Here is a 7,529-nt window from a genome sequence, read left to right on the forward strand (position 1 = left end):
ATACCTTACCCTTAAAGTCAAATCCTTGATAAATACAAAAAAAATCATTATAACCTCTATCTATCATTTTTTCACCTTATCAGACGAAAAAACAGACGATCAACAGCTTTTATAATTCTATCAATAACTCTAGTGAAAACGTCAGAATTTCCACTTTAAAGTTTAAACTAAATTACGTATAATTTATTGCACTATTCCGTTTAACCATTGCCACATAAATAGCGCTGAATTTAATTATCTGTCGTTACAATGATTCATTAGAATCACCGTTAGTATAAAAACAAGTGATGAAAGTGCTTAGGAAAAGTAGTGAAAATTATTGAATACTTCCCGCGCCGTGTCTCACGACTTATCTGTCGTGTTACATTATATATAATTGTTTATTTAACCGTGGCCTTGTATGTACTTGTATATAATCTATGGTAGAGCTTTGACCTGCTTGGTCGGGTACATTTACCAGTTGTTCTTTCGTCAAACAACGATACTTTGTATTGCTGTGTTCCAGTTTGAATGGAGAATAAGACGGTGTAATTAACACCTAAGATCCTGTGGAACACATGTTCTTCTAAAATTTAAAAATGGAGTCAATTATCTTTTTTTTTTGTTATAATATTTTGATTGTCGATTGACAGCCAAAAATCACTATAGATATATAAATAGTGTTTTCGAATAATTTCTTTATAGTTTTAAGTATGTTACAGCACCGTAACTATATACACACAATCGTGAATGTTAAAAACATTAAAATGCAGATGACACAACCGCGCCTCAGAATGTGATGGGAATAGTTAATTAAAAACAAACTAAAATAAACGAAGAAGAAATTTACGGTAAAATTAAAGATAAAAGATTTATGATATAAAGAATATACAGAACACTTTCTTTCAATTTATAGTTTTGTATTATATCTTTGTTTAATATAATCGTTTATAATATCATTGAAACTTTTAACATATTTCTCTTCAAAATTTAGGAAAAAAATTAAAATGTGTTTATGGTTAATACATGACCCAATTTTACGTAACGTCAGGTTTAGCTGACTCAGAACCAAAATATAATATAAAGAAAGTGTCACACAACGTAACGCTGGTAACTGTCCCCATTTTATACCCCTTTCCCCGTACTTTCACCGATTGTGTGACCTACATGCTTTGTTACGAGCGCTTATGTCGACCGTGAAATGTTGCCAAATGACAGCTATCCGGGGCGGTGAAATTAAAAAGTTAACGTCTGGATACGTCAATGAATCGTCAATGTCATGGACCTATTTCGTAACTTGTTCGTTCAAAGTGCTTTAATTGTTATTTAAGATATTTTTTTTTGTTTTTGCTTGGCTTTTTAAATTTAATTTTTAAATAATGGAAAATAAATTAGACAGTTATTTGGAATCTGATTTTAATGAAGGTTTTATATGTATAGCTTATAAAAGCTTTATCTCAATGGTCTTTTAAAATATTTATAATAATAAGTTTATTTATGATTACTTTAATTTCTTAGATAAAATCAAATATTATCAAGTTTTATTATTTAATAAAGTACTGCTTTTAAAAAATGTACTTTAAAAGACGAGTAGCTAAATGATTTTAAATAAAAATCAAGCCAATATATATCTACTTTTCATCATTTATAAAATTTATGTATATAAAAAAGTATTGCTAGTTATTTTGTGTTTTTCAAAACCTCAAATGCCATGGTTTCATGATATTTCGAATAAAATCGTTAAAAAGCGAATTCAAAATGACCGCGCGTCAATGTCTATCGAATCCAGGGCGGAGAAATTTAAAAAAAAACAACATTCTAATGTCATTTGCGCTTGAACATGTCAATGACCTGTTGAATAGAGTAGTAGGTTTGCGTCAAAAATGTTTACACTTTTCCGTAGTGTCATTGACTTCTAATATATATATTTTTTTATTTGCGCCCTGGCCAAAGTTTGGTCTTATTCTTCTCCAGGAATTATTTTAAATTTGTATCTTCGTGATTTTGTCTGTCTACACTATGAAATCTCTATCCGGCGTCGGATATGACATTTTTTATTGTAAAAAGTAATATTAAATCAATTTCAATAAAAACAAAATTAATCGTCGAATGAAATGAGGAGTCGATATCATTATTAGTATACTTTAAACTTTCACGATGTACATCCCGAATGAAATGTATAGTATAGATTCTCAAGCTATATGAGACATATGAAACATTAATTAAGATAATGTATGTATTCGTATGTGCTTGTGCTACTAAAAACACATATACAAACCCCTGGAACCCAAAATATTATCATCTCTTCAACTTGTTAGTATTAGGTCTTTACAAAATCGTACCATTTGCAATAACTTCAAAACAAAGTTATAAAAATACTGTTTTGCAACAAAAAAATATTTTTTATCATCGTGTAACTTCACTCGACTTGAACTTCAATTATTTCCTCCAGTGAACGTGCGCAGCCCTATAATTCAACTTAAATGCGGCTCTAGGATTAAGCTTAAGGCTCATAATTCTTAATTATTTTAAAAAAGTAAAGACAAACCAATCGAAAAAAAAAAAACAAATATATATTTTGGCCAATTTTTATAAAGGTTTCGATATATTTTTGAATCAATCTGTGGATTTAATTAACTTATTAAACTAGTGGGTTTTAATTCTATATTGAAAACTACATACTTAATACTTGTTATAATATTATTTATGATAGACATAAAAATGTTAATATCCGTTTGTACGTCAATGTGGAAAAATACAGATAACATATTATTCAGGCCTTGGAGTGTTCCAGATATGCATCCCGTTAGGCGGAGAAAGTGGCGGTGCAGCGTCTATGCAAATTATGCAATTACGGACCGCACTAAGTGCTTGTAAACTTGAAATATTACTTCTAAAATTCTTAGGAATACTGTTAATCTTAGTCTTAAGTCTTACTATCTTCTATTTTTTATATAAAAAGAATTATAATTTTTTTAGTACTAAATAGCATAATTAAAAATTGATTCGTTATAATATGGATTATGACAAAAATTTATATTTTAACCTTCAAAAAACTGTACTGTTGTGACTCACAAAAGTTGAGGAAAATAATCAAAGCCATCATCTATTACAATTACATCATTTCTCTCGGTCTGTATACAGTTATGCGACTCAGATACTAAAGCAGAACGCAGCTTTCGAACAGCGTCTAACAAGAATGATCTAACGTGACAAAGCGAAAAAATGATGCCACTAGCCCGCCATATTGGTATGATGGCGGCCGCAAAAAAAAACTAACGGAATAAAATACCTAACCGCCGAGCGGAGAAAGGCTTTCGATTGTCCCACATTTCACCGCACGCGAATCGACACCGCACTCTAAAGCGATACAACACTAGCGTTCCAAATTCAAACCAATAAACGATCTTGCGCGTCAAACGTAAACGTCAAAGTCGTTTGGCGGGAATTACGTTTGTATCACTCTATTACAAACATTAGGCGACGCGACACACGCTCTAACATAACATATAGGCGTCTCTCTCTAACGCTAGTTAATAATATAGGTCTCTCGCTCGGTAGCCGACATTGAAAAAGAAAGCACTAGTTTTTGCCGCCACCATTTTACTGGAGAGTATGTCGAAGAAAGCTATGCGAGTATGTAATATTAGAAACGTTGATTTTATACATCAGTTGCATCGCATTAGTGTTCGTTGCATAAGAAAATTGCATTTCCCCGACATTCACTCAATGCGAAAATGAGACGATTTCATTTTTAGTTCAATCATTCGTTCTGGCTGAAATGCTATAGAGCAGATATTATCTGTCCCGGTAAATAATCTAAGGATATATGTTGATTTTTTAATGTAAATATTATTTAAGACATCAGTAAAAAGTATTTATAAGCCCACTTAGCACAAAATTAAAATATTTCGATAAAAAAAAAAACAAATACAAGAGCACGTCTCGTTGCAGTTTAGAAATTGATAGAAGATATGGGTAATTTAAATAAAAAACTAGATAACTATGGCATAATTATAATTTTTCAGTTCAAGCTTCAAGTACATATCAGCTTTTAAAAATTATTAGGTGCCTACCGTAAATATTTTTTAAATCTACATGAAATTTGAAAAATAATTGAAATTCAATATTGTGAATCTGAAAAAGAGTTTGGTGTATAATATCCTTTTCTTATATTTTAAAAAGATATATAGATAAATCTTTTGTATAACTAACTGTTATCTTTTATTATTTATAATCTTAATTTATTAAATGATCGCATGATTTAAAAGATAAACTAAAATACTATAACGAGCATAATAAACTCAAAGCATAAAATAAGTCGATTTCAATGTCTGTTGGATTTCAATCATTCATTCCCAATCCAGTACTCATTGGACATATTTTCATTCCCGGTATACAATTCTATTAAAAATTATCTTATATTAAAATATAATATCACAGATATAAATTAAGAAGAGGAAATTTCAAATGATTATTCTTAAGAAAAGACGTAAGATAATAATGTATAAATATTTAAAACAAACTCGTAGACTCACTAATAATATTGGAAAAAAAGCTCAAACAATGACTTGGCAAATTAAAGGTAAAGATTATTAAAGATAATTATTATTATTGTGCATTATTGTATTGCAAACGAAACATTGCTTTACTTTTGGTTTAATCTGAAAATTCATCCTTATACTTTTTCAAAATTCGAACACAACGTTCTTTTTTGTTATATAGAAATGTAGACCACGAAATAAAATTTGCAGCATAGATATTCACTTTTAAACATAAATCAGGCTAAACTGCTCGAGCGTATGTAGGCGTTGTTACCATTGTGCTCGTTACAGTATATATTGAATCATAAGTAGATTATGTATAATGATTAACGGTATGTAACACGGTGTTAATACCGCTAAATAATGAGCGGCTTGTTTAGTTTTGACAGCTAATATAAAAACTTTTTAGTTCATGTAAAAATGTTTAAAGTTATACTTCTTTTGACCCGTTTTAAAAATATGCTGAGAGTGAATTTTTATAATGCTTAATAAAGGCAAGAAATTATATGAAAACTACGTTATGAAGTTGCTCGCTAAACTGACACTTAAGTATCAAGTCGCTCAAAATTGACAACTTCACACCTTATATGCTATTTTACAATGTTTATTTTATAACAAATTTGAATAGCGAATGTTTTAATTTGTGAATTGCCGTTATAGGAGTGGTGAAAAAAGAAGAAATTACATATATCGTAAGAACAATAAATAACTTATTATTAATAAATAGATTATTATTATTTGATTGTTAACAATTATTCGAATACCAAATAAAAACTATTTTTAATTTTGTAATTACATGCAATTTTTCTTACATTGTTATAGATAAAATCACATAAATGTGTTATTGGATAATATCACTATACTGTCTATAACTAATCATAAATAAATTTCGATCTTAGCGAACTTATCATTTAAAAAAGAAAACCGTTATCTTTGATAGTATTCAAGTAAAAACCGATTGAATGATACTAATGCCTAATGAAACTACATAATAAATAATTGCTACATCCTACGTAACACTCCATTAAATTGGTACGTGACTTTGAAACCGCACAATAATTTCTCGTCTCAAAATCAGAAAGCGCGGCAAACTTACACCGGCCGGCAACCGTTACTATGCAACGTCAATAACCTGTAACAGTTACAATGTTGTATAGATTTATACTATACATTGCTGTGTAGATATGGGTTAAGTCTTAATTCATTTGTAAGAATAAGCAATGTACAGTAAAACATGAGTTTTTTACAATAAGGTTAGTAACAGAACCGGTACAGAATTGCAGCGAAATGTGAGGCAAATGTAGGTCAGTGCCTCGTATAACGGCCTGCGCTCGATGTCCTCCCGCGTAACGTTACGTGTGGGAAATTATTTGAATTTGGAACACTAACTTTTTTCACCGCTTTTATCGGTATTGCTATTGTTCTTTTTCATTATTGTACTCTGTATGCACCAGTTTTAACATCGATGTCAAACCTTTACCGTTACTGCCATAGATACTTTTTTGTTAACCTTTTTTTTAATACAACGCTTAAAACTGTAAGCACAATTCATAATAAATGATAAAATATTTGTTAAATAACAGTCTTTAAATGTTCCACAGCTGGGCTGAGGCTGTCACTCAATTTAAGGAAGGGATTCGAAGCTTATTCCAACACGATGCACTAATCGTGTCAGTGATTTGAAATATTTGTTATGATTTCTTTAATTTGAATTCAGTGATTGTTTTTACTACAGAACCAAGTGACATTCATTTGAGTTATTTTATCACACTAATCTTGTAACTATCACAAATAAATTAAAGATCGTTGAACCCACTCAATCAGATTTTGTAATAGAACTTTAGGAATTTGGAACTTACTTCAATAATTTCAGTAAGTAATTACTACGAATTTTATAGAATATATTTTATATTATATTAAGAAAAGTTCTATATTATAATTATTATAATAAAATATTGTTGGTTACAAATAAAACAATTTCTTTCTATAAAATGTAAACCATTTGAATTTAATCTGTATCGTTCTAAAATTAAAACGCTTCAAGCGGACTCAAAATATGTCAAATTTGACAGATAATTAATGAATTAATTTAATGTTATTTTGGAGAGTGTCGGTGGTACTGTTTACTACACGTGCGCGATTTCTAAATTAGGTTTTTTTGTACTAATATCGCTTAGTTTCACTTATATTTGTGTTGTCCTGCGTTGTTTCTTGTGTATTACTTGTTGTGAGGTGAGTGTTTCTTTAATAATTTAGTAGTTGTTGATGGAATCTGAGGAGCCCCCGGATGGAAGCGGTGGTGACTCCATAAGTCATGATTTTGTGATGTCTACTGATACTATAATTAGAGAAGACTCCAAAAAAGTCTCGAAGGCTGCCAAACCCGAATGGGTATTGTGAAGCAAATCCCCATCGACTGGTCTATGGAGGAGTTCCTTAGTACTATCGAATGCACCCCTGGTTGCCGGGCTATAAAAGCAAGAAGACTGAACCGTAAATCTGTCACTGATGTTAAAACTGAGTGGCTACCTACTCAAACAGTTGTTGTGACATTTTTAGGTCAAATCTTGCCTGAGAGAATCTTTTGTTGCTACACTTCACTTCCAGTAACCCTTTACTCCCTTCCCAATTTACAATGCAATAATTGCTGTCGCTTTGGGCACACTCAAGATAAATGCAGGTCCAAACCAAGGTGTTTTATGTGTGCTCAACCTCATCATGGACGTTCCTGTCAAATACCCCGTAGTTAGGCTACATGTCTGTCCTGCTCATGTCCACATCTAGCTATTGACCCCAATTGCCCAGAACATATGAGACAAAAACAAATTAAAATTGTGATGTCAGAAGAAAATATCTCATAGTCTGAAGCTGCTCTCTGTTTTCGCCCTCTCCGTCGCTCTTTTGCTGACTCCGCGTGCTCTTTTCCCAACTCTATGTCCACTCCCACTCGCGCTACGATGAGCCCTCTCACTCCAATTTACGAAATCTCCAGCCCTTTAATCCCTC

This window comes from Vanessa tameamea, chromosome 26 (genome assembly GCF_037043105.1).
Source record: "Vanessa tameamea isolate UH-Manoa-2023 chromosome 26, ilVanTame1 primary haplotype, whole genome shotgun sequence".
Classification (NCBI taxonomy): domain Eukaryota; kingdom Metazoa; phylum Arthropoda; class Insecta; order Lepidoptera; family Nymphalidae; genus Vanessa; species Vanessa tameamea.